Raw genomic sequence first — 10,741 nt, 5'->3', positions numbered from 1 at the left:
TCATTAATAAAGTGTAGGATAGTTCTTTTGTAAACAGTAAAAGTAATAGTAATTACAAAAATTGAATTTTAAGAACTTTAGACTTTTCTATAGTTATATTGTTGTTAATGTAATATTAGTTTCTAGCGGTAACTGTAACATTTGCAAAAATTGGACTGTATTTTGGCATTTCTTAATTTAACCGTCCTTAAATAAATATTTCATTTCTATTTAAGTTATTATGTTGTATATTATATAAACGTATTGCCATTATTATTGTTATTATTATTGCTATTATTATTTTTATTATTTATTTTGTTTATATGTCATTAGGGTAATAAACTATATCTGTAAAAACCTTTACATTTGTTACTTTCTCAATATCCTTGTAAAACAGCAAACACGCAACACTATTTTGAAAATCGGGCGCAAATAAATTGAAAATGGCTTTCCAACTGACCAAAAATGTTTACAATTGAAATCAATTTCTTACAATTCAAAATTCAGACATAATAACACGATTATAAAACCTAAAAATCATTATGCGGAAGAAATTTTAATATTAAATAATAAACAAAACTAGAAAATATTTTAAAATAGGAAAGACGAATTCTAAGAAAAATATTAGAGTCAAAATGTGAAAGTAATAGAATTATTTTAAGACCAAACGAGGAATTCTATAGAAAATATTAAAACATATCCGATAGAATTAAAAGGCAGAGAATAATCTTTCACAGTCATTTAAAAGTAATGAATGAGGGAGGGACCATCGTTGAAATATGTTACGCAGATCGGTGGACTTCGACACTGTGGGTCTGTGTCGGAAATACTGTAAATGAAATATAGTGAAACAAGGGGGTGAGGGACAGTTTCGTGCGGAGCTGCCGTTCGTCCGTGCTTGCACGGGTGGACCGCGGAGATGAAGTGCGGGAACTCTCAAGCCCCTAAGCTTGAGAGTTCTAACTCGGTCCTTTGTGCTTCGCCTCTAACGGGGACACCCCAGGAGGGACGACCCCGCCAGGGCTCAGCCTTTTAGCTTAGGGGCTTGAGAGTTCCCGCACTTCATCTCCGCGGTCCACCCGTGCAAGCACGGACGAACGGCAGCTCTGCACGAAACTGTCCCTCACCCCCTTGTTTCACTATATTTCATTTACAGTATTTCCGACACAGACCCACAGTGTCGAAGTCCACCGATCTGCGTAACATATTTCAACGATGGTCCCTCCCTCATTCATTACTTTTAAATGACTGTGAAAGATTATTCTCTGCCTTTTAATTCTATCGAATATGTTTTAATATTTTCTATAGAATTCCTCGTTTGGTCTTAAAATAATTCTATTACTTTCACAGTGTCCCCGTTAGAGGCGAAGCACAAAGGACCGAGTCCAGGTAGCAGGATGATGGAGGACGGGAACGGCATAGCTGAGTCTGGCATTTCCCTCGTCTGGCGACTAGAGGCAAAGGCACCTCCCGGAACCGTGTTCATGGTTAATTGGGGGTCTGGTTCCAGGAGGTAGGGGAAAAAATAGATTTGAATAAGAAAAGAAAACATTTAGATAGGGAGATTTTATGAAAGTGTACCTGAGTTTAAACGAGTTAAAGTGGCTCAAGAAGAAAAAGTAAATAAGAATAGGATACAAACAATGATTAATAAAAATGATGGTTAAGAGATGACAGAAGAGTAAAACCTCAAAGAGAAAATAAAGTTTGTTCACGCGGTACAGAGATAAACAATAGGGGAAAAAAGATAAAATAAAGCGGACAAAGGTAGAAAATATGAACAGAAAGGAGTATAATAAGGACTAAGATACTAAAAATTAGGCATCATAGAATATCAGAATTTGCACATTTTGTTATTTAAGTATTACTGTTATTAGAGGTAAATATATTATTAAAAGTGGCTCATACTTATACAGTTTTTTATAATACCAATGGAAAATTTTTATCGTATTACCATACATTTTAAGGAGAAAGTAAACTATTATTCCAAGCAATAATCGATCTAGACTTATCACGAACTCTGTACCAAGATTAAAATGGTGGACCAATTTAATTTATACTCCAACACTATAGGATTTCTTCTCCAAAATTAGCCCAACACTAAATCATAGGAGATGCTTAGTTAATATATGTTGCTGTTTGTTTATTACAAATTAATAAAAAATTTAGTTTTCGTACGGTACTTGAACTAGGTAACATATTTGAAACAGCAATCAGATTCACTTAAGACTTTATTTTAACATTTCTGAAAAAAATACTAATAAATAAAATTATAGTACAATTGGAGAATTACAAAATACAAATTAAATTATATTTAAATTAATTCTAATAGTAAACAACGAAGTCTGTTGTTAGCTAATATGTATCCGAAGATTAGAAAAATATTAATAGTACTTAAGCGAAGTACTTGCATTTTATGATAGCGGAATATGAAAAATACGAAACACAATGAAAAAGAGAGTAAACAAATTTGATAAATAATAATGTAATGTTACAAGAACGTTTTGAAAAAAAATTATGGGATACCACATGACTTCCTTGTACGCCTATTAAAATTACATGTACAAATTTTTGAAAATACTTAAAAATTCTTTCACTAATAACTTATGACCTTTTTCCGTAAAATATTATATTGTTATTATTGAATTATTATTAATTTTAAAAAATCTTTTACAATCAGAAATTAATAATTATTAATAAATCAATGTATTTAAATTAAAAAACAAAACAGAATTGAAATCTGATTTGAACCGATTTGCCTTCCCCTTGCAAAACTGAAATATTTCATTAACTAAAATTCTATTTGGCTATAACTCTGGAATAAATGAAAATAAGTACCACTAATAATATATCGTTGAAAAGCTCTCAATCAGAACTTATTGCTGCAGTTAAGAAAAAGTCCAGATTCCAATTTTCTTTTTTGGATTTTGGGCTTTTTTTGGACTCTTTTGATCCAGTCGATTGCAATCAAAAGGGGAAGTGTACCCCTTTTAGATTTAGGACTGTTGCAAAATATGTTGCACCAGTCCTAAATCTAAAATTTCAACATTCTACGGCTAATCGTTTTTGAGTTATGCGAGATATGTACATACATACATTCATACGTACGTACAGACGTCACGCCGAAACTAGCCAAAATGGATATTTCCATTTCCAAGTATGATATATCTATATTTCAACTTATCATTTCCAACGTAAGATTTTCAAGATTTTTTGTTGAGTTTGGGTTTCAATAAAAATTTATTTTAAAAATCTTATATTTTTATAAGATTATAATTATTTGAAATTACATTAGTATTCTGAAAATTAAATTTTCAATAATTTTTGTCTAAAAATTTTATTTATAATGAAAAAACAGTTTATAAGCCAAAAAAATAAATTTACACCAAATCTAAAAAGAATCTTACTTTTCCACTCCGATTTTGTTGGATTTTACAATAATTATTTTCTGGGAAAATATATAACTAAAATTGGGGGACCTATTTTTTTTATTTATGATTACATGTAAAATCAATAATTTGTGAGTATAAAAAGTTTTTTATCTTTGGGAAAAAAGAATTCGAGGGAGATGTTTCGCTTGCCATATCTTGAAAACAAAGTATTTCTGTCCCTACTTTTTTATGTATTTTTTAAATAATTTTTATTATAATAATAAAGTTTTTAAAAATTTATTGAATAGCTTTTATATTATCATATAATATGATAATATTTTTTGTGGTAGACAATTTTATAAATAATTATAAAAATAGGGAAAATAAGATTATCGAAGTAATAAAAATAGAATCAATCATATCAATTTGAGTTTGAAAAACAAAAAAAAATCCTCTAGAAAAGTAAAATTTATTAATATAAATAAATATATTTATTAATATAAATTTATTAATATAGATAAATTTTAAGAATGATATACACTGAATGTCCCGCGAAGAAACGTAGAAACTTTCAGGACATGTTCTACGGGTGAAAATATTGAAGAAAGTTCATATAAACAGTTTTAGAAACGCTTTGTTTCCGAGTTACGGCTAGCAAAAGTTTCACCCGTATTTCAGCTCTTCTAATAAACATAAGCTCTACTGTAATCTTGAGACCAAAATGAAGAAGTAAAGTTTATGGTTTCTTATATAATTTGACCTTGAAGTAGGATAAAACAGATTCCAGAAATGTAACTCCAGTAGCTTTAAAGATATCTGATTTAAAAAACAAAAATCGGACCCTAAACCAAGCTTTTCTAGGTTTGTAGTAAAATATTTTTGTTAAGTGACTAATAAATGTGGAAGATTTAGTAACAAAACCAATACAGTATCTAATTCTGAGAAAACTAAAGCCTTTAAAAATCGGTTTTTTATTAAAGCAAAACAGACGAAAAATAAACAGAAAATCGTATTATTCTGTATCTTATAAACAATATTCTTAATATAGCAAAACACAAAAATAAAATAGATGAAATGATAAATGGTAACAGAATAACAAACCTCAGTTAAAGTAATTGTTCCAAATTCCTTCCTTCACAATGTACAGGGGCATGTAGAACTTATCGGCGAATATAGCTAGAATAGCTATATTCGCCGGGAAATTAAAAGTTATCATTAAGTGGCTGACAAAATTACCAACAGGTCTCCCAGAAATTCCGGTGTTATAGATACCTTAGTTAAATTATATGTAAAAACTGATAGAATTTAAATAGTGACTATATAAAAAAGTAAATTTTGTTTGCGAGTTATAAATAAATAAATAACTTATTATTAATATATTGTTTTAAATCTATTTAAGCTAAATATTTTTTAATTCCTGGATGTCTCTTCATTTGTGTACGTAATGGGTATATAAATACAGCTAGAGATCTAGGTATAAGTTTGTTTTAATTATTTAAAAAATAATATTTTTCCGTTTTCAATACCGTTAAACTAAAAGACAAGAATACTAAATAAATATTTATTATTGAAAAACAAACAAAAATGCTGAGTAATTAAGATAGAAATACTGACTGATTGATTTTATATAACTTAACCATTTTACGTCGGTAAATTAAACGATTTTGACATGTACCAGCTTCCGCTTAATTAGGAACGTATATGTCAAATAAAAAAAAAATGTTTAACATGAAAGGGAATAAATCGTTAATCGACTTAAAGTTAGACAAGTGAATGCTTCTCAACAAGAAATGTGTAAATTACTTTTTTAATGTACAAGTAAAATATATATATATATATATATATATATTTTTTATTATTTATTTTTCAGTTCATTAGTATTGTTAATAGGTTAACATGTAATTATTTTTATAAGCGTGCGCCAAACAAAACAGGAAAATATACAAATCATGCTGACATGTAAATGGTGAGATTTGTGACTTTGTGTCGTGCACACATGTAGCCGAGATGTACTACCATGAATGCATCCACGTATTTGACGCTTTTATCTCATTATTTTTTTCATTGTTTAAAACCCAAATTATTATCAACATATATATTATAAATTGTCCGACTACAAACTGTACATTTTATCGATTATTTTTTTTGGGGAGGATGTAGTTAGGTAATACTTGGATATAAATTTGAAGTATTAAAAAGCTCTCTCTATTCGATGGAATCAAGGAAAAACGTTTATATAAGTTATTTAAAAAAAGAAGTCATCCATGATTTAACTTAATGTCTCAAAAAAAAAAAATTAAGGCTTTTCAGTTTTGAAAAAAGGTTTTGAGCTTTTTTCAAGGTGTTTAAAGAAGATTTATAAAATTAAATATTTATAATTATACTCCAAACCGCATAAAATTTTTCTTGTATTTATTGATTCTATGTAAACAAGCATATTATGAAGTATTACTTCGAACATGCATATTTATTTCTCCAGCGTAAAGATATTTTACTCCAGTATGGTTGCTAGGAACCTACCGGGTTGGTCTAGTGGTGAACGCGTCTTCCCAAATCAGCTGATTTGGAAGCCGAGAGTTCCAGCGTTCAAGTCCTAGTAAAGCCAGTTATTTTTACATGGATTTGAATGCTAGATCGTAGATACCGGTGTTCTTTGGTGGTTGGGTTTCAATTAACCACGCATCTCAGGAATGGTCGAACTGAGAATGTACAAGATTACACTTCATTTACACTCATACATATCATCCTCATTCATCCTCTGAAGAATTATCTTAATGGTAGTCGGTAGTTACCGGAGGGTAAACAGGAAAAAAGAGAGAGAGAGTATGGTTGCTAGGGGTACGTTCTGAGATCTAGAAGTGACTACACGCGCCTAACCTTAGCTTTATACTTGAATTAAATTTTGTGATAGTTCTGTTAATTTTGTTGTGTTCTTTTATTAATTTTGTTGTGCTTTAGTATTATTTTTTCTTGTTTCGTTGCGTTTAGTGTTAAATTTAACGTTTTCCTACGGTCTACTGTTATCAGGGTAACCTAGGCTAGACTTTGATTTTGGTTTTTGTCAATAAATTCAGTTTCGTCCTTAACTGGAATTATTAACAGTACAACGGGGCTTTGCGGACTTATTTTTGTGTATTTGAGAGGGTTTATATCGATTTTAGTCGTATAAATAACTTATTTCCTACTTTGTTTATAACAGTTGATTGTTTATTTTTTTGAACTTGTCAACTTTTGCGAGTGAAATAAAAATGACTGATGTTGAGGACTATGAGACCAAAGAGGATCATCATCCTATCTTTATTAGTGTGGGACTGGCCAAGAGTGAATTAACCACGATTTTCCGACAGGAGACTGTGATAATGAGGAACAAATGCGGGGCATTTGTTTACCTCAGTCGAAGGGCCGTAGTGAGGGTTCTTCTGTAGCAGTTCGTGCTGAAATTACTAGGATGGTAGATTATACCGTCGACAGCCTTCTGGCATTGCGCACTCAGAATTGGGCAGTTCCACAGACGATGACGGCTGTCAGACGACCGTATGTTAAGTAGATATGGAAGGGAGTGAGGTGGGGACGACCCCAAAACCAAAACTTAAGCGACAGCAGCCCAGATCGCTGCAGAAGACAGGGTCTAAGAAGAGATCTCTCTACTTGTAATTCCTCGTACTTCGAAAGGAGAATCGACAGAGGATTCGCCCACTGGCAATGATGTCGAAAACGTCCATCTACAATACAACGCGGTGAAATCCACCAGGAGGCATCTACGGGAGACTTCAACACAGTCCTTCAAGGAATAGAGGCACAGATGAAGAAGCTGAAACCCCCCGGGAGGGGGGAGAACAGCAACACTAGACGACAGATTAAGACCTGCTTGGGGACTTTAAACAAACTGGCGAGGAAGGTGGAGAACGTCACATCGGCTGGATTGGAAATTTTCAGACCGCCCTGCAACGTCTGTGTGGCACAGATTTCGAGTCAAGTGGAGGTAGCCGCGCAGACGTCAAGGAGGGAACAAGATATGAAGAACATTTTGACACGGTCGATATCTGATGTTGAATTAATAGAGGCAGCGTGTTTGAGCTGGCCGACCGAAGTGATAAGCAGGTTGATGCGGGTGGAAGACCTTTCGGCAATACAGGCTGATGTTTGTAAATTCCATGATTTATCGGCGGCCCGGTTTACTGGTGATCCTTCGAGGTTGCGGAATGGAATTCGATCAGTTGACATTGTAGAAGAGAATTCAAAGATCACATGGCGAGATGAGCCGCCAACACATAGGAAATTTTGTCTGTATTTTGACGCGTCGGCAGGAGATCTGCCCGCCCTACGGGTTATTCTACAGTCCTTGAGGAAGATCCACCATGAGTCGCCAACGACGGTTTTTCTGCCGCCGGGGGGCAGAACTGGACAGTGTGTACAATGGCTAGCCTTATATGTGTTTGGAAAGACAGGGATTCAAGTAAGGGTCCTGTCCTGCCCCCCAGGTCATAGGTGACCAGCGAACTAAGGAACCCGGGATTGCGAGGTCACTCCGGCAGTTGATGAAAGCCTCACGATTGTGGTGAAAGCGGCCGACTTCGCCGACTTGTTGTGAAGGACGAAGGAGACTGTATCGCAGGAAGAGGTCGGTGAGGATAACACATGACTTCCTTGTACGCCTATTAAATCACATTTACACATTTTTTAAAATGAAGAGTTCATAAAATTTTATTTCATTAAAAACTTCTGATATTTTTTCATATTCTTTTTTTTGTTATTGAATTATCATTCATCGTATTTTGTTTTTAAAATACGAGGTTAATATTATTAATATATCAATATATTTAAATTAAAAAAAAAAGTTTACAAAAAGGAGATGAAGTCTGAATCGAACCGATGTGTCCCTTGTAAGACCCAAATATTTCATTAATTAAAATGTTACCTGGCTATAATTCTTAAACCAATGAATATAATTACCACTTACGATATATAGTTGAAAGATTTTCAATGAGGGCTTTTTATTGCAGTTAAGAAGAAGTCAAAAATCAAAATTTATTTTGAGTTTTTGACTCTTTTGGACACTTTGGGTCCAGTTGATTGCAATCAAAGGGAAGGTCCACAACTAGATGTTACAAAACTCCTAAATCCAATATTTCAACATCCTACGGCTAATCGTTTCTGAGTTATGCGAGATACATACATACGAACAAACGTCACGCCGGAACTAGTCAAAATAAATTCAGGGATGTTCAAAATGAATATTTCCGTTGAAATCTGGAAGCCGAAATTTTTCGCGATCACAATACTTCCGTTACTTTGTACAAGGAATTTTTATGAATTTAAAGTATGAAAGCTATTACTATTTAAAAAATGTTCTTCCTTGAACTAGAAGACTTGTAGTAATACTATTTCTACAGAATTGTGGTCATGTCTTACTTCAAAAGCGGACACATTGCTTAATTTTCATTTTCGGAATTGTAAATGTGGTTATGTAAATTATTTATGGATTAAGCAATAATATACAATATTAAAATGCTGATGTTAACCCACCGGGTTGGTCTAAAGGTAAACTCGTCGTTGTATATCAGCTCATTTCGAACTCGAAGTTCTCAGATTCAAATCCTACTAAAGATAGTTTTATTTGGATTTGAATACTAGATCGTGGATACCGGTGTTCTTTGGTGGTTGGGTTTCAATTAACCACACGTCTCAGGAATGGTCGAATGAGTTTTTACAAAACTACAAATTTACTGGTACAGTTACATTACACTAATAAAAGTCGCTAATGACTTTATTGATAGGACTATAAATAAAAGTATTAAAATGCTGAAGTTTATCTTATCTGTCGTTCTAGAAATTATATTTTAACCTTCTTTATCATAGGTATATCATTGGAAGTGTACTAATCGGTGCAGTTAATTATTTCAATTGCGTACTGCGTGTTTACTGTGTTTTACGTTACTCGTTATCTTTATCCGAATGAGTTTGATTGACTTAACTCGTCAGATGCCAGATAAACAACACGCTATTCATTTTTGACAAGCCACAGGAATTTACACAATCTAAGTTTTCGTACAGAGTCATGAAATGTTTCTTTCGTTAAGCTACAAGGAAGATTAAGGGTGGCGTTGTGCAAAGAGTAATCGCAATTCTCCTGGCTTAAGGTGCGGTACGTAGCTGCAATCTAGCAAACTTAAATTGAAAGTCCTTTATTTCCTATATGTTTGGAGAGGAGAGAATATACCAGTTTTATGTTTTGTGATGAAGAATTTGGTAAGGGTTGTGCCGTTATTACTGGTTATTACGTAAAAGATGAATCTGATCTGAGCGTGAAAATAGACGACTTTGTTTTTCAAGGGGAAAATACAATTTGAGGATTACAATCAACAGTTGATGTTTACGGGAATTTGCAGAGAAACAAAAGAATGTTTCGTACCTGAAGACCCCGATCGAACGAAACACACGTTACTAAGTGTTACAAAGGATTGTATTAGACTTGGGACGAATATAATTCCTTATTGTTCGCGATGTTATCATCATATACCTAATCTACAAGGTATTTTACACATTAGACTGTTAATCATTCGGTTAATTTGAGATTAAATTTTCGGAAATGGAAATACAAAGAGTATATTACATATTGAGGTCTACGCTAGACTCCTACTTATGCGATTAATATAGCGCCAACGTAATATCGACTGGGACATATTCGTTCAAACTTTGTAAGATATCTCTTTGTTATGGCCTCAAAAACAGTAAAGTAAGACTTATTATTTAATATTATAATAAAAATGAAGGAAATATGTCTCCTTTCGAAGTAAGACGCATGTGATCTTTTTGTTTATATGAGCATTACACCAAATTCAGAGGGTATTTTGTGGCTCATTTTTCTGAACCATGGGAGAAATTGATTAAAATTTCTTTGATTTTTATCTACATAAATGAATTTTTGTAGAAATTCATTCATTTCTTTTGAAATTTATAATTGGAGAAGAAATAAAATCAAAATTCGCTATCACAAAAACATAGATTAATTTTGTCATTAAAAACAGAAGTAATAATTATGATCTAAAAGCGAAAAATTAAACAGAGAATTAATATTAGACGTAACAATACAAATAATAGTAAATTATTATTTGAATAATTATTTATATCATTGTATCAATGTTTTTTAAAAGACATTAACTGAAACAACTTATAGCTACAATATAATTTTTTTAATGTTGTCGACTTAACAGCGTCGTTAAGGAATAGAAACAAAATAAAAATAAATATATATATATATATATACGTGTATTTGTTACTTCATTTTTTAATTAATTCATCTGTGTTAAAAAGAACAAGAAGAGAAATTACGGTACATTTCACAACCTAACACTCACAAACACACATGGATACACAATCATATAATATAT

The sequence above is a fragment of the Lycorma delicatula genome, chromosome 10, assembly GCF_047948215.1.
Source record: "Lycorma delicatula isolate Av1 chromosome 10, ASM4794821v1, whole genome shotgun sequence".
In the NCBI taxonomy this organism is placed as follows: domain Eukaryota; kingdom Metazoa; phylum Arthropoda; class Insecta; order Hemiptera; family Fulgoridae; genus Lycorma; species Lycorma delicatula.
The sequence above is the reverse complement of the archived record's forward strand: the minus strand, read 5'-3'. Positions refer to the sequence as shown.